The sequence below is a fragment of the Papaver somniferum genome, chromosome 5 (genome assembly GCF_003573695.1).
Source record: "Papaver somniferum cultivar HN1 chromosome 5, ASM357369v1, whole genome shotgun sequence".
Taxonomy (NCBI): domain Eukaryota; kingdom Viridiplantae; phylum Streptophyta; class Magnoliopsida; order Ranunculales; family Papaveraceae; genus Papaver; species Papaver somniferum.
The window spans coordinates 89,662,258-89,681,408 of NC_039362.1; positions in this window are offsets into that span (position 1 = coordinate 89,662,258).

Genomic DNA, 19,151 nt, shown 5'->3' on the forward strand with positions numbered 1-19,151 from the left:
GAAGAACAATTGTTGAACCAGTCGTAGGGTCTGAGCAAAAAGAAAACCCTCAAAATCATTATTACAACGAACATACTTCTCGTATAACGCATTATGACTACACCAATCTGTAATTAATAGACTTGGCGCATTTACGGTGTTAAGTCTTGGATCCAAAATTGCGTTAATCGAGAAATCAATCCGATCTAATTTGGATTGCATGCCAACCAATCACATATGTCGATATTCCTCTAGAGAGGGGTTAACAACCACCATAGTCTATGATTTCAGTAGCTACTGTAAATGAATATGCGACAATATTTAGCTCATCATGATCCCACAAAATTCTCAAGTGTTTGTATATCTTGAAAAAAAAATCAGAGAATTGATGGTACCAACGCCCACATGCATTAATAACTTTGAGAATGTGAATCATGTTTTATTGGTACACTCAATTGGAGCACTACCAGTAGCCTCTTATGGAACGCTACTTATTTTACTAGATGTGACCGGATTTTCCTCTCAAAGAAACAAACGCTTATGCAAAAGCAAATGAGACATCCCACGCCTTGTCAATAGCAGTCTTTTTCAATTTGACCATGGTGGGAGAGAAACTCATATAACATTCAAGGTAATTAACACCGACTTTTGTTGGTAGTGTACAATCTCCCCCTAATTATGACGGAAATATTTTCATCTCATAAAACCGAAAACAATAATCGTAAAGTATTATCCGATTTATTCGAGACATATACTCGTTATAAAATATGTCTTTCGATATTAAAAAAATGTAGTCCAAATAGACATACATATATTTCATCAACCATGAATTACTTTTGGAACACAAACAAAAATAAAATAAAACGTAAAGATGATATATCAAAACCAAAAGCATTGAAATTACACAAACAAATCTCCAATAATTTTGTGACCTCAAGGGCCAACGAGATAATGGTTCAAACTGAAGTTACAAATACTTTCTTTTATCAAAAGAAAATTAAACAAAGATCATATAGTCACTACAAGGACGAATAATATAGGTTAACAAGCCGGGTGCGCACCCATTGATCTTTTATGTCCTACCACAATCCAATTTCAAGTGGAATGTTCCAAATTTATGAGAATATTACGACGAGGAAAAATAAAAATTGCTCAATCCCTCAGGAATGCAACAATTCCTTATTTCATCGGTGTTTGCAATTAAGAATACCATGATAACGATATTTTTTCCCTTTAGGATCGATAGGGAAAAACCAAATCTAGTTGGTTTATATGTTACTTTTTAAGAAAAAAATTAAAAAAATTAACATCGCTATTCTTTGTAGAGAAATATCCACTTAGCGGTTGATTAACAATGGTTTCTTATATGGAATAATAGAAACCAATCAATGTTACTTGCAAGGAATGGAACCATACTAGCCTAAAAATAATTTAGACTGTCAATTTATTTACATCTCATCTCGTAGTATTGATGAAAGATAGAAAACCAATATCAATTGGTTTATCGGATATACCAAAACCGTTTTAATGACAACGGAAAAAATGTCGTTTTAGTCATCGCATATGGAAAATCCATTTATGGTTACAGATAGTTTCTTGTAAACGAATAGAAACAATATATAAAAATCACATGATCTTCCTCCAATGGAAGAAGATACCAAATTTAATTGGCCGTAGGTTTTTCAACCATGCCCGTGGTTAATTACCGTAAAGATAATAAAATCTGCGACAACACCAGTTTTTGGCGATTACAGTTTCATGAAAGGAAATAGAAACTGTAGATTTTTTTTTCTTTCTCTACGAAAAAAACTAGAGAAGAAAGGAGATCAATTATATGTATTATAATTAATTAAATAGAGCTCAAACAAGATATAAATAAACAACATATAAAGACATAGTTGAAATTTTAATGTATAGTGGTTGACAGCCGCGACTTTTAATTGGTACCTATTCGCTGATGTACCTTTGATGGAAATATACACACCGAACTTTGTAACCATAAAAATCCATCCATGCATAGTTTTAGCCTGTATCTAGCACACCAAACAATCGACTAGGAAGTAGGATCAGAGAATCAACATATCCCTAACATACTGTGAGTGCTACGAGTGGATCCGATTTGACCTACAAAAGAACAAATAAAGTTAGTTCAAAAACGATGTGAATAAATCTTTGTTACAATTAAAGCGTAGATAAATCAATTTAAAAACAAAGATTAAGATATCCCTCTCATATGTCCGTATTGTGTTCTCCTATGTGACGGAAAGTTTAACTCGTCTGATCACATCATAAAGATTAGAAGAACATTTTCTTTCCGCCTAGTCGGTAGAGTTACATTGCTGATAACATATTGTGATATAGGATAAGAAAAGAAGAAGACACAAAGTAAAAGGGAAAAGAGAGAGAGAAATTTTATTAATGTGTGTAGAATTACAAGGATTTATGTCTCTATTTATAGGGATAGAAGAAACCCTAATCTTAGACACCAGGGCATCTTAGTAAATAAACATTGGTTTATAACATCCACGATATATTTGGTACGTATATGGGATATGTTGCTCCTTTGGAACAGACAATCCGGTGAAGGTTTATATAATTACTAGAACTTGACTCGTGCCGTAACGGCACGGCCTCGAAAATAAGTAAAATATATTATGTCAATTTTGACCGGTGTCATTTATTGGTATTATAACCGAGCTTATTTTAATATTTAAAAACATCAAGCACAACTTCTATAATATAATGTTATTTGTGTCATAACGACACTGAATATACATTGCACATTACTACACTGGCCAACTGCACTACCACCACCAAAACCACTCGTTACCACTACCTTTTCTACCAGCATCACTACCGCCACCGGTTCCATACACCACCGCTCACAAACACTATCTTGACCATCCCAATATATCTACTGATGTAATTATTGATAAAGTTGTTATCTATTTAATGGGAGTATATATTTATCAGGACAATTAATAAGACATTTAATATGAGGGATTGATAAAATATTTATTACGAGAAAATAATGAGACATTAACGATGTACACAGATTAAGACTGTTGGATGGATTCTAACTTTCAATCATACACGTCACGTATAAACATTTCCGTAAACAACCATTAATTTGTCCTCTCCCTAAACAAATCTTGAGGACGATATCAAAAAGATAAATTACGAAGGTATCCTATATTTCGAGGATAATCCCGTATTATTAAGGAAAGAAGGTTGAGCGAAAGTATGTTCTTGGATTTAAGTCGTTATTTTTTCTCTATAGTCTATCTCTTCTTCCCAAATTTATTTCTGATTTAGGTTTACTGAAAAGTGGAGAATTAAGGTTTTTTAATGCACTTCTCCTACCGAATGCGAATGTGAGGATCAATTGTTTAGTTTTATGTAGGTTTATTATTTTCAGTCGATCAAATTTCTCCACTTCACTTTTGACTTTTGAGATGCGAAAAAGAGAATATGTAATGCATTATTTCTCAATTGAAGCGTGTATTCATGGAATTGACCACAACCGTGGATTTATTAATTCAGAGGCCAAATGAAGATCGTTTTTCAAGTTGCTAACTTAGCCAAAAAAATTTCATAATAAAGAACAAATAAATATGAAGAAATGATTACCTAGCTATGATATAACCCGTGCCATAACTGTACGACTCAATAATAAGTTGTTTTTTTGTGTACTGATTTTGACTTGTATCTTTCGTTTGTAGTTATTTTATATAACGTGACATTCAAGTTTTTTTTTTTTAATATAACGTGACATTCTAGCTTTTTTAATTGTCGTGTATTTTAAACGAGTTTATTTTATTATTAAGACGATCAACTACATCTTCTTTGCTTTATAATGTTAACTGATTTGTGGCGACACATAATTAATAGAATATATTACTACTTACCAACACCGCCGCCTCCACAAAATCACATGATTCCTCTTCTTCCCCCATCACCACCACGGCCACCCCCGCAGCTGCGCGTGCTTTTAATTTTTAATCACAAACGTCATGTATAAAGCTTAGATTGAACAAACTTAAGTCGTCAATTAATTTTGTCTATTGTTTTATTTGTTATATTCTCTTTTATATTGTGATTAATTTTATTTTAACATTAAAATCCATAATTTATTCGATCAGGTACCATGACAACATGGTTACCATTTGGGTGATCCATAGGTTATGATTATATTGTCTTATATGATCTGCTATCCTCTTCGTTTGCAGTTATTTTATATAACATGACATTCTAGTATTTTTTTTAATTATCACGTATTGTAACCGAGTTTATTTTATCATTAAGACGATCAACCACATCTTCTTTGCTTTATAATGTTAACAGATTTGTGGCTACATTTAATTAACAAAATATATTACTACTCACCAACACCCGTCACCACAAAATCACCTGATACCACTTCTTTCCCCCACCACCACCGCGGCCACCCATCGCAGTTGAGCGTGCTTTTAATTATTAATAAAGTTTAGATTGAATAAACTTAAGTCTTTAATTAATTTTTTCTATATTATTTTTATTATATTCTCTTTCATATTGTAATCAATTTTATTTTAACACTAAAAACCATAATTTATTCGATCAGGTACCATAAATAGCAGGGATACCATTTGGGTGATCCAGCAGTCATGATCATATTGTCTTATATGATCTGGTATCCTCCTCAAAATATTTGATTTTTATCCTTACCAGTCGTGTTAAAAACAACCAACTACATTTTTCACATTACAATTTTTCGCGTTTTGTAAAGACACAAAACTATTAATTTCCACTATTATTCACTAACACCCACCATCATAAACCAGCCACCGCCACTATATCTACCACCAAGAATAATGTTATTGCCTCACCACTCACAAACACCCGCCACCGTTTTCACCACCCACTACTTCTTCCACTACCACCATTAATGTTTATTAATATAATTTTTAGTAAATTTTTTTATTAATAAACATGTGTATTTATTAGATTAATTAAGGGGACATTTATAATGAAAAAATAATTAATCATTCATCATGTGCAATTAATGAGACACTAATTAATAAAACATTTATAATGGTTAAGTTGAACAAACCACGGCCGTAGATTTATCTTCTTCCTAGACAAATCTTGACCGCACTTTCTCTAGGCTAAGTTCGCCAAACTTTGTTTTGTATTCTAGACATGTTTCTTAATTAGGTAAGGAGAATTGCATCATCATGCCACGTGCATGCATGACTCAAAGACCAGGGATGGAGATATTAATTCAAAAAAGCTCTCTATCGGTTTGTATTTTTGTATTTAGGAGCACATCTCATAGGTGTAGCGATTATGGGCTGGAAAAATAAGCTTTGATATTTTTTTCCTCTAATAAACTTAAAGATAACATATCTATTTTTACAAACCATGACAATTCATTTAAGTCCTGTTAATAGGTGGGAAAGAATGGATTTGTTGAGGGAAGGATTAGGAGGAGGGAAATGGAAATTTTGGGGAGGGATTAACTCCTGTTAAAAAGTTGTTGACCATACTTCCTTTTGTTATTTGGTGGAATGTTGGAAGAGCAGAATGATAGGTATTTTAACAACAAGTCAAGAGCTTTTAAGCAACTTATCATTGCTATGAAGTGTTGTTTCTTCAACTAGTCTTTACATACTAATTTGTTTAAGTAAATTTCACTTACTACTATAATTTGTAGTTGGATGCTAATTTACACAATCAAAATTTGGTTTTTCTTCCCTTGTTGTAATCTCTTTGTCGTTGTTTTAACGACTTCTTGGGTTTTAATAAATTCTTCCATCGGCTATCAGAAGGAAAAAAAAAAAGACAACGTTAATTGCCATGGAGGACTGGTTACTGAAAGTGAATAGTATTCGTAGTGTCACTGTCATCTGTTATGTAATTGTTTTTTAAAGTAGGCCTCCATCTCATACTATGAAGACTAAGAGCAATTCCAATGGGTGTGGATAATAGACAGATTTGCTCATTTTCATCTAACGGTGGGATATGCAATTTTTTTTTAGAATGAATAGGCAAAGGCTCAAATAGAAGAATTTCTCCATCCCGCCTCAAGTTGAGCCGGTACGATCGAATCAAATTGAGCCAACCGTCTCAGGTTGAAACGAGCCTCGTCTCAAATTGAGATGATCGACCTATCTTGAGCCGACCTAAAAAAAAAGATTAATATTGTTGATAGTTAGTTTAATGGGGTAGGATCCGTTGACATGGTTATACAAAGCCGGACCTGTGTCTAGAAGGGCATGTGCGAATTTTTTTCGTAGGGCCTTTTATTGTAAAAAAAAACGTCAATGTTTTTCATAGACGAATTCGGTAGCATTTTTTTTTATATTTAACTGGTTTATTAAGAACAATTAATTTGGGGATAAAAAAAAAGGAATTGAGGGATATTGATTACTTCCCCAAACCAATGGTGTGTGCTAAGGGGTGATTTTTGGGTATGAAAATACTAAAATACCCTTTGATTAATTAAAAAAACATTATGAAAAGCCATTATACCCTTTCTCCTAAAACATAAAAATCAAATAACCAAAACATATCCCTCATTCTCTGAATTCACTACCAGCACTGACCTAGGTTTAGGTTTTTGAAAAAAAAATCTTCCTTCTTCGTCGATTAACCTACCCGAATCATAAACAATGCCTCCACGAAAGAAAGCGAATGCCCAATCGATTGCTCAACAAAAACAGGAACAAAGAATTGCTAAGATTGCTCAAGAGCAAGAAGAAGAACAAGCAGCAGATTCGGACAATCAACCTCTCGCAACCATGGCTTTTGTGAGAAGGTAAGTGATTTTAAACTACTTTATGAGTGTTTTAATCGATTTATAGTAATAGGTTTAGGATAGAATCGCAAACCCTAACTGAAACAGTTGAGTTTCAGTGATTACCGACACTGAAATATGTATGAATACAGTGCTGGTTTTACCTTCCGGCATTCAATCTAGGATGAATGCATTGCCGGTTTCACTCCGCAGATTCACCAGAAACTGAATTCTAGATACCGGCATAGAATTTGGGTCGAATTCCCTGCCGGTTCTTGGTACCGGCAGTCATTTATAACTATTCGTGTATGCCGGTAGTGGTCTAAAAACATACAGGAGAGTTTATGAATTTGTCACCAGTACCGGCATAGACATTTGGTTCCATTGTATGCCGGTTTATAGTACCGGCATTTTTTTGTGAAAATTCGAGCATGCCGGTAGTGGACTTAAACCATACAGGAGAGTTTATGAATTTATCACCAGTACCGGCATACATTTTTAGGTTGATTTGAATGCCGGCACCAGGTTACGACATAAAATTGATTTATTTCGAGAATGCCGGTAGTGGACTAAAAACATACAGGAGAATTACATATGATTACCGGCATTGTCGACAGGCATTGTTTAATGCCGGAACAGACAACCGGCGTGCTTTCTTTCAGTAAGTCAATGTCGGTGGAAAAACTGAAAGTGAGTTGTCTCACATTCATTTCGTGTGATTTTATGATATAGGTCAAAAGCCAAGGAGGCTAACAAAAGAAAAACTAAAGATGCTGTCACTAAGAGAAAAAGGAAGGACGATCTTGATACTCCTCAATCTCTCCCTCCTCGAGGGAAATATGAAGGTCGTAAAAAGCGTTTGGGGGCTGAGACAAGAGGGATAATTTGGGAGAGTGGTGGTGACCATAGTCGAGCTGCAATCCGTGATCACGATGATCAAGATGAGCAAGATGAAGAGGAAAGTGAGGATGAAGATAATGTGGTTCCTCCAAGTCAATTAGCAAGCCAAAGAGAAGTTGGTGGGCCAAGTCAACAACCAACACAAGGCAATGGCAAGAAGACCAATGGCAAAGTGAAAGTTAAAGGTTCTCACCTTCCTCATATTAATGACATGATACCTGACCTTGAACGTGGTAGAATTTGGGGTGAAGCTCCGGAACCGAAAACACTATTTGGATACAAGCACTCGTGGGCTCGTACTATCTATCAAACCTATGTAAGTATTTTTTATCTTGTGCATATGTATTGTTGTGTATTTATGTAAAATATCTTAATTGTATTGTCTCCTAATTTTAGGATCATACGAAGGCTGTGCGTGTTTGCCGAAACCAAGCCGCGGATTGTTGGAAATTGTCTGATGAATGTGAAGAGGTCCAACAAATAGTAATGGAATATGGTTTATATGATTTGGTTGAAAATTATGTGAAGCCTGATTCCGTGACTGTCAACTGCTTCGTCGAAAGGTATCATGGTGAAACCGATACCATGCACTTCCCTTTTGGGGAGATGACCTTCATCCCTGATGATGCTCAGAACATTCTAGGCTTGAATGTTACCGGCAAATAAATTGCAGAAGCAGTTGAGTCTCTGGACCTAGAATGGTCGAAGTTGCTCTGACTAAGAAGTTGTTGGGTTGGGACTACAAAACTTCTGTGGAGAGCTTTTATGAATCCAAGTCTGGTAGGACAAAGACAATCAAGTTTACGCTGCTTAAGAAGAAGTTTGAAAACACAGAGCAAAGAAGTTTGTAGGATGGATGGGACCCTGAAGAAATTCGTTATACTGTCGCTGCATACCTGTTATACATCTTGGGCACTAGGGTATTCCCTGACACTAATGGAAATAGGGTTAGTGAGAACTACCTTCAGTACTTGGATCCATTTGAAGATGTCTATGGTTATTCTTGGGGCACCGCGGTAATGGCACATTTGATGATGGAGATTAGAAGGGCCTCTAAGGCTAAAACCAACCAATTTGTCGGGAATTTCACTCTACTGCAGGTAATTTTGTTTTTAAACTTATGTTATTATGTATATTGTTCACATGTACCCTTATCGTGAACTTAGAAACAAAACTTATTGCTTCACCTTGGAATAGGTGTGGGCTTATGTACACTTCCCCACCTTGTTCAAGGACTGGACCTCCTTGAAGATCAAAGACCTTCCCGAACCTGGTACGCCTATAGCTAGAAAATACGAGTTCAACAACACTCCGAAGCCCGGTAACATAGGTCGACTGATCGATATGAGGTTGGCTTTGGACACGATGAGTACCCAAGATGTTGTATTCGACCCTTACAAGGAGGTTATAGGAAACCGCCAAGTTTTGAGGTATGCTAACGTTGCATTCTACCATGGGACGTTGTTCCACCCAAAAGGATACGTTATGGCCAATCTTACACGTGTGATGCGCCAACTTGGATTCAAGCAATTATCACATATCAAGACGGACTCTTTTCAATGTTTTTTTCTTGACCTTTCTCGGTGCTATTCAACTCCTAATCGGTTGCATGTAGAGTATGATCCAAAACCGGATCCAACAGATTGGAGGGATAGGGAACCACGTCGTTTGGTAGATATTAGTCAGTGGGATAAGTGGGAGCTTGCGGAAAACGGTGATGAGGTTGATGCCAACTACATGGAAGATTACCTGCAATGGTCACATCCTTTTGTCGTCCGCCCGGATGACGTCCAAGTTCCACCCCAGAAACACCCTCCCGTTCCAACTCCCGCACCGCCACCACCTACGATCGCCCAACTTAATAAGCCCGTTGGATTGATAGTAAGTATTGTTAATTACTTAGTCGTTTAATGTACACATAATCTTATATTACCATATATATATACTAATTATATGTTGTATGTATGAAACTAGCGGCGTCGGCTTGGCAAGTTGAGGAAGCAGTTATGTTGCAAGTACAATGAAGGAGCGGGGCTATCCAATGAAGAAGTGAAGGAAGTCGTGGAGAAGCTTGATAAAATTGAAGAAACCGACCCTAGTGCAAGGGATTTTTTCGGTGAAATTAGGAAGAAACCGGCACAAAAGAACCAAAAGCAATTGATTAACTATTTAGTTGTGTTTCTTTTTCTGGATGGTGGTTGTTACGTCTTGAACAATTACGAACTTGTTTTCGTTTGTACCTCATGGTTAACTCTTTAGTTGTTTGGTTTGCTTTTAGTTTATGTTACCTGGATTAAGAACATTTAAGCAGAATCCAGTTGTTTGGTTTGTGTTGAACATGTTTAGGTTTCAAGTGATTGCTTTATGTTGAACATGTTTAGATTTCTAGTGAAATGTTATTTTTGCAAGATTTAGTTACTATAGCTTCCGGCATGGAAAATCTTTGGTTCAACAACGCCGGTACAGGTTCCGACATGCGAGAAAATTACAGTTCATTGCCGGTTTCTGGTACCGGCAAGAAAATATTTCATAAAACCATACCGGAACTAGAAGATTAAAAATTTCATGTTCATGTATAGAAATTGGAAGGTACCGGCATAGTCGTTTTTCTACAAGCTATGCCGGTTTTATGATTTTTTCCCAAATTTTCATTGTCGACAAGAAACCGGCACTGTAATATTGGTTGCTTCTATGCCGGTAGTCTGCTAATTTTGAGTATAAATCCATTTTGAATTTTCTTTTATTTCATTCCTAAGAAGTCTATTACATTGGATTTGATACTTTAAATTAAAAAATGCTAAAAAACATAGAATGAATTACATTTGGGTAAAGATTAACTATTTTCATCCCTTTTCAACAATTGCGGAACCTTTGAGCGTTTCCCGAATCTGTTCGAAGAAATCGTCCGGGATGGGGGTGTCAAGGATCATCTTCATTGGTTCTTCTTCTCTTTCAACATATTCCTTTCCCTTCATATAACACCCATCACACCCATCGATAGGCTTGCATTGGCCCTTGTGGTTTTCTCTTGACTCTGCTAGTTCAACAGCTTTGTCAAACCATTGAAACTCATCGCACTTTGGGTGATTCAAACACCTTAGAAACATTCTTCCATTTTCAGCATCATCAGTTTTTGCAATCCAAAACCGGCATGTCCCATCACAGATTCTACACTTTGAATAAATAAAAGGACAGTCCATGGCTAGATGAGAAGGTGACTTGCAAATTTGACACTTGCAATGATGACTCTGTAAGAGAAGATTACATTAGTTATGCGTCATAGTAGTGAAGATTATATTGTTAGTAATGTTTATTCTACTTACTTTGCAAATGGAGCTAGATGATGAATCTCCCATCCCTTGTGAAGCTTTAACCGTGCTTGCTTTCTTGAGAGAAGGATTTTTGTTATTTGATGGGTGGTTTGTGTAAATTTTTCCCAAGGAATGGGGGGTATTATATACAAATGAATCACCAACGGTCTTATTTTTCAAAAAATTAGCTGTTTTTTTTTAATTTCACAAACACCGGCATAGTCGCTATTATAGATCCAATGTCGGTTCTTTGTAACGGCATTGAATGTTGTTGTACAAACATGCCGGTAATGGTTGCATATTTGTCCCAATCTCTGTGAAGAAATTCCCTTGTACCAGCATGGTTAGCTTATGGCAAAACTGTACCGGTACTTGGTGCCAGCAGCTTATGTCACAATTACCTCAATGCCGGGTTTGGTTATTTTCAAAAAAAAAAATAGTCGTTGAGGTTTTTCTCTATATAAAGTGAGCTAATACTTGGGCCCAAAAGTCCAAAACTCGTGTGTTCTTATATATTTCCTTGAGCCTCTTAACTTAGAAATCCTAAACCCTAGAATAATTATTTATGAATAGCTTAGTATAGTACCTAATCTCATATACAACAAATGGCATCGTTCGACTCGGAGGAAGATTTATCAATCACCTAAGCATGGTACGCCGAAACTCGTTCTTCAACTATAGATAACAACACGCGGGATTCCATGTGGTTGAAGATTTTTAACAAATTTATTCACGATTACGGTAACCAGAAAGGAAGAACTTCCAAATAAATCGAGGAACGACACGACATCATCCTAAATGCGGTGGTTGAGTATCTAAAAATGAAACACCGGATCAATCACGCTACCCGCAATACATTGTCCCCTCAACAACTCGTAAGTATCTTTATGATTAATTCGACATAATCTACTCGTTTGCAAATTTTATGAAACAAACAAAGTTTGTGTGTTGTTTTTGTAGCATCAAGCCGTGAAAACGCGTTACTTACAAGAAAAGGGGGAAGCATTCATGTTTGAAGCCAACGTCAACCATATTCCAACCAAAGTCACGGAGTACCACCAGCTGGGTGAATCGAAGACGGATTCTTCTTAAGCAGATTGATAGTTTAATGGTGTTTGCTTAGGTTTTTAGGGCATTTGGTTAGGTATTTCGTAAGGTTTTGTGGGTAGATCTCTATGTAAACCCTCACGAGACTATAACTCGTCCACTAGGATCGTCTAGGGGTTTAAAGGCTTGATGCACGTGCTAAGTGCATTCGTTGTTCCGTCGACAAGGATTACATTTGAAATAAATTACATTTCCGGCATTCTATGTTTACATAATTCCATGCCGGTACCAAGAACCGGCAAGGATTTTATATATTTATTACATGCCGGTATAAAGTGTCAAGCACTATATTGTTTCTGTGTATAATAAATCAGGTACCGGCATTGATGATATATACGAAACAATGCCGGCTCCAACTTCCGGCGCGTCGTTTATCCTTATTACTATGCCGACAAATTCAAAATTCAAATTTTTGCAAGTACAACTTCATTGATTGAGTACAATAACGGCCATATTTGGGCACCATCCTATAAATACACATTTTCTCCCTACAAAACAACACACACCTGGTTCCATATACTCTAAAAAGCTGATGCCATTATATAATATTTCTAACTCTACCAATACCTCAACATACAAACCAATGGCATCCTTTGATTCAAATGAAGATTTGGCGATCACCAAAGATTGGTACGCGGAAACTCGAGCTAGGAGCCAGTCCTCCGTAAGGGTGGATTCCGTGACCTTTTGGGGTAAGGTATACAACAAATATATGCAAGAGTTTGGGAATCCGAATAGAAGAAGTGTTCAACAGATTCGTGATAGGCACTAAGTCATCGAAAGTGCGATACTTACTTATTTAGAAATCCAAAAACCAATTTTCAATGATCCCCACTTTAACTTGTCCATTGACCAATTTTTAAGTATTGTTGTGGTTTATTTTACGTGATCCATGTTGTTTGATCTTCATACTAAACACCACTAACCAAGTAACTTTGTGTTATGTTTTTGTAGCATGAAGTCGTCAAAGCGCGCTACTTGGAGGAAAAGGGGGAAGCATTCGCATTCGATTCAGGCTACCAATTCATGGAATCCAAAATCCCGGAGTATGCCCCGGAGATGATGGAGGGTGTATCGTCCTCAGACGAAGATTGATGGCTTTAGAATTTTGTGTGTAGGTTTTGTGGGTGGATCTCTATGTAAACCCTCACGAGACTATAACTCGTCCACTAGGGTCTCCTAGGGGTTCAAAGGCTTGATGCACATGCTAAGTGCATTCATTGTTCCGTCGACAAGGATTAAATTTCAAATAAATTATTTTTCCGGCATTTTATGTTTGCATAGTACCGGCATGGATCTTTTATATTATTATATTCCGGAATTAAGTGTCAAAATTCTGAGTGCAATAAACAATGTTCCGGCTTTTTAGTTATATACATTAGCGTGCCGACAATCGTTTCCGGCATTGTCGAAAATCTAACGTTCACTGCCGGAATAGAGCAGGCAATGCATAACGGCTATTTTTTTGAACCATAAACCAGTGAAGACCATTTCCGGCGTGGGATCTAAGATACTGATAATGCCGGAATGTTAAAGTGGAAAAGAGTCGTTGTGTCCTCATCTATTTAAAGGAATGGATACCCTTATTGCAGTTGATACCTCAAAAAAAAAAAATAGGTGACCTCCACCACATCTCTCTCATGGCAAAGAAATCACGAACTACCGATTTCATAGATTTTTTATATGCAAAAAAAAAATCCACTCCGATAGGGAATCCCCAGACCACCTTCCTGATAAATATGACATGATTCCAAACCGCGATGACGACAAACATTGGGGTGAACCGATAAACCCGCAACTCTTATTTGCTTACAAAGACTCTTGGGCTCGTTGGATCTATCAATCTTATGTAAGAAGTTTGCATCTTCTTATTATATTATTTATCTTGTTATTGTATTATTTATCTATGATCAAGTGAATTGAATTAAGTTTGGTGTGTTTTTATAGGACCACAAAAAAGCCTTCCGTGTTAGCCGCCATCAACAGACGGACTTATGGACTTTGAAGCATGAGTGTGGCGCTGTTAAAGCAATAGTCAAAACATCTGCGTTGTATTCCGCGATTAAAAATTATGTGGCCACTGATACCGTCACGGCGAACTGCTTTTTGGAGCGGTTTTATGGTGAAACTGATACCATGCATTTTCCTTTTGGCGAGATGACCATTATCCCTGAAGATGTCCAAAGGATAATAGGTCTAGAGGTTCTTTGGAAAGCCGTTAAGGTAGCAGATGACTCTAAGGACCTTGGATGGGACAAGATCTATGAGCTGACTTCTAAGTTGTTTGGATGGGACAAGGAAACCACTTTGGAAAATATGTACAAGAAGAAGCGTTCCCAAACAAAGACCATCAAATTCGTCAAACTCGTTGAATTGTTTGGGAACACGAAGAACAAGGAATTGAATCCCGAACAAGTTCAGCAAACTGTCGCTGCTTATATGTTGTTCATCTTGGGCTCCGCTATATTCCCTGACGCTAATGGTAACATGGTGCATATGAACAACCTACAATACTTGGATCCGTTGGAAAAGGTTCATGAGTATTCATGGGGCACTGCTTTCTTGGCACATTTTTTGGCAGAAATGCGTCGAGCTTCTAAGGCTTACGCCCGTCAATTTAATGGGAATTTCACTGTAATTCAGGTATAGTGAACTACTATTTTTTGATTGTTGTCATTAAATTTGTTAGTTTCCAATTATTTATTTTCTTATACATTTCATTGGAACGATCTTTCATTGGCGTAGGTATGGGCTTATGAACACTTCACAAAATTGTTCATACGGTATAAAGGATTGGAGGTTGTCCCTGATTATCCACAGAATAGGCCTCTAGGTCAAATACTTCTTCAACAATACCCCAAGGCCCAATAACAAGAAACGGTTATTAGCAATGAGATTGGCTTTGGATTCGATGGTGTCCAAGATTGTGTTTGACCCATATAGGAATGCCAGAGGAGTTCACTTCGAAAGGCGTGACAATGTTTCATTTTACAACGGACCGTTATTTCATCCAAAAGGATTTGTTATGCACAACCCTCGACGTGTAATGCGCCAACTTGGGTACAAGCAGAAAGATCTCACGGATACATCTTATCAGAAATTCTCTCATGACTTTCCCAATGCCAATCAAATGAGAACATACTCTCGTAGTTTACGACCCAAAAGCTATTCTTGCGCATTGGAGTGAGAGGAAGAACAAGGACTTTTGTTGGATAGGATGATTGGGAATTGGCTGAAAACGGTTATGAGAGTGAACCAACCTTCCTAAGAGGCCATCGGAAGTACTCGCATCCTTATGTTGTACGCCCGGATGTGGTAGAAGTTCCTCCACCACCAGCACGTCCCTCCACAACTCAACTGTACCCGCACTTCTACAGCTCGTTACGTTGTTGGTACGTACGTCTTGTTCATTAGTAATCTTTTAATCTATATCTATGAAGTTATACAATTGTACATACTAAGTACATGTTTAATAATTCCTTAACAGCGTAAGCGGATTGGAAATTTGTCAAAGTTCTTTAAGAAAAAGAACAAGGAAGGAGAGGTGCTGACCAAGAAAGAAATGGAGAACGAGCAGAAAAGATCGAAAAATTGAAGATCCGGCGGCAAAAGACTTGTGGGGCGAAAGGAAGAAGAGGGCACACAAGAAGCCAAGAACCGAGTGATCGTCTTTTTTATGTAGTATTAGTTTGGTTTGAACAATCTAGTTGGTTTATGTTTTTTGCGAGTCTTGAACAATGTGTTTGTTTGTGTGTTTGCTAAACTCTTTGCTTGACTTGGTTTATGTTTGATTTGTTTTCGGTTTGGAACAACATAACTTTGGAGTTTGTTCTGGTATAGAATCTAGTATTGTTATTATATTATTATGTTGATAAACTTGTGTCAAATTACCTCTTTTACAGAGTTTGAATGTGGCAAGATCACATAAATTTCTAAGTTATCTGCAGTACCGGTATGCTCGAAAAGAGTAAAATCAATGCGGTTTCCTAAATGAAAGAGTTCCGGCATTAAATGTGTTTGATACTATGCCGGTGGTCTGCAATCTCCTTGGCAAATATGTTTTTGACAGAAAACCGGCCGTTATGATGTTAACTTCTATGCCGGCGAATTTACTGATTTCTCTGGATGTTTTTTCTGTATTTCCGGCATGGTTCCAAAACAAATCTACGCCGGCACAAAAGTTCCGGCGTAATAATTATAAAACACAACTATGCGGCAGGCATCAGAATATGATTTAATGTTTACAATTCAAACTTCCAAAAAAACAAAAGGTTGCGTATTAGTGAACCACATATATCGAAATTACTCATCATCGCTTCCACACGTATTAACTTTCTCTCCTCTTGAAGAGGTTTCTTTGATAAGGCCAACGCATCCCAAAATTGGTATCTCATACAATGCCATCCATCCCTTCCAGATATTGGGATCTAGATCCTTGTTTTTTACCATCCCACAAACAGGTGGAAAGGACAATTGTCCTTGAGTTTTGGAATACGAAATGATTACCGTTCACGAACGCCAAAACAACTCTTCTCTTCTTAAGGGATCCTTCGCATTTTTGCCACTTTGGGGTAAATGTTACTTCTACGGTGGGGGTAAAATAATGAACAACACATCTAAATGTATCCGCCACTAGATGCCCACAAAGCGGCATTCTCATCCAATATTGAGAAGGAAGAAAGTTCATCTCTTGCTCGGGCCCTAATATTTGAGAATGCATAACATCAAACCCCTCGCCTACACCAACCAATTGCTCATAAAAGCTCCTCTTGTTCACAAGTTGTTCGGCCATCCTCGTTCTAGCATATCGGCATGGTGTCATACCTCTACTAACCGTGTGTCAAAGATTCCTAATTGTTCTGTCACAGCATGATAGCCACAATTTCCATCTCCATCGACATCATCCGTATATACAATATACTCGCGAATAACCTCAGGAAGTTGGTCTATGTAAGACTGTATCTTGGTATGATAACTTCTAATTGTCCTACCTGTTCTGGGATCCTTATACATCTTCATATTACCCTTTTCTAACTTGATTATATCCAAACCATCCTCTGCAATCTCTACACTTGCACTGTCTTCGATATGTGATGGGAGTCCGTACTTCCTTGGCCTACCCCTTCGCCTTGGAACTAAAACTACATCAACTTTGATCACTTGGGTTTGTCACCAACTTTGCCTCGTCACCTTGTTGTTCTATGTCACTTTGATGATACCTTTGGAGGCCTACCCCTTTTCCTTGGAACCTCCGCTAGATCGACTATGGGTATGGCTTCGGAATGCTCACCTTGTTGTTCTTTGTCACTTGATGTTGATACCTTTGGGCCTACCCCTTTTCCTTGGAACCTCCGCTAGATCGACTATGGGTATGGCTTCGGAATGCTCACCTTGTTGTTCTTTGTCACTTGATGTTGATACCTTTGGTGGCCTACCCCTTTTCCTTGGAACCTCCGCTAGATCGACTATGGGTATGGCTTCGGAATGCTCACCTTGTTGTTCTTTGTAACCTGATGTTGATACCTTTGGCGGCCTACCCCTCTTCATTGGAACCTCCGATGAGTTGGCTTTTGGTGTGGATACGGAATCCTTCGTTTGTTGTTGACTTGATAGGTTCCTTCCTCGGCCTACCTCTTTTGTTTGGAACCTGCGCTTCCACGAACCTTTGTTCCGAAATCTCACTTGCGGTTAGATCTCGTTTCTTACTTGCTGCGCGTTCTTCTTCACGTTGAGTCATTCCTTTCAATTCTACCCTTTGTTTTCTCCTTGACGTTTTAGTTTGGGGTCTACCTATTGGATCTCCCTTTCCTGGCTCTTCGCTTTGTGTGATCCATGGACGAGTAATTAGCCTTAGTTGGCTCAACAAGACTTCCGGCTTACCGGGTGCCACGTGTAAGCTTCGTAATTCCTTTGCTTCGTTCGTCCCATGGAGATTTCCCGGGATCTCCCGAAGGGGGGGTCGAAAGATAGTTGCTTCCAAAACGGATCAATAACCTCAATAGGTATCACTTCTTCATACTTCACAAGCATATGACGACACGGAAGCCCCAATGAGGACATGTCGGGACAAATACACACATCACCCGGTTTTCCGTAATTTTTCTCATATTCCATTTGTCTCATCATATGTTTTATTGCCCAATGAGAGACGTTGAATTCTATTCCTTGGAGCAACTTACATAACGAAGAAATTGAGTCATCCTTTCCATTGAGCTTTTCTCAAAAGCCACCTTGATCCTATTGATATCAGCCTTAAAGTATTGCTCCATTGCCTCGGTGACCGTAACCACATTGCCTTGACCGGACTGGATGAGATCTTTAAATATCCCATAAGCGGACTCCGCTGCACTAGTTGATTCAGTCTTGAAGTTTCTATACCGGTTTGTCCATGCACGCACAAATTTTTCCTTGAACTTATCCAACCATTGAGTCCGACAATACCAGACGACAGTCGGATAAACTTCGTTCCAATCGGCAATAAACTTCTCCAATCTCTTTTCGTACATAACCTCGGTAAGATACCAATAAACTTTCTCCCAATCTCTTAGAAATTCCAACCACTTTTTATGATTTTCCGCATGTTCTTTGTCCACTCGCTCCTTTATCTTGCCTCTCTCATCTTCTTATTCTTCGAGGGATAGTTTGTTCTTTCGAACATCTTCCTCTAGTTGAACAATCATTCTCTTCTTAATATCCGCCTTAGTGGGTTCAAACAAGGCATGGCAAGTTTTTATGATATTTTGACGTATATGATATGTACATAGGAAATTTTGTGCGTCCGGGAAGACATCGGATATTGCTTTCATTAATGCATCATCTTGATCGGTTACGATCACCCTCGGAAGTTGATTTTCCCGAAAGAATAATTTCAATTGTCGTAATGCCCAATGATAATTATAGTCCCTCTCGTTTTCCATTAAACACCAAGCCAATGTGAATGTTACCTTGTCCGAGGTTTCCCCCACGATGTTGAACAACGGCATATTGTATTTGTTTGTCTTGTAGGTACAATCCATCATAAGAACACCACAACATGTATTTGCCAATTGTGAAAGCAAAGGATGTGAAATGAATAT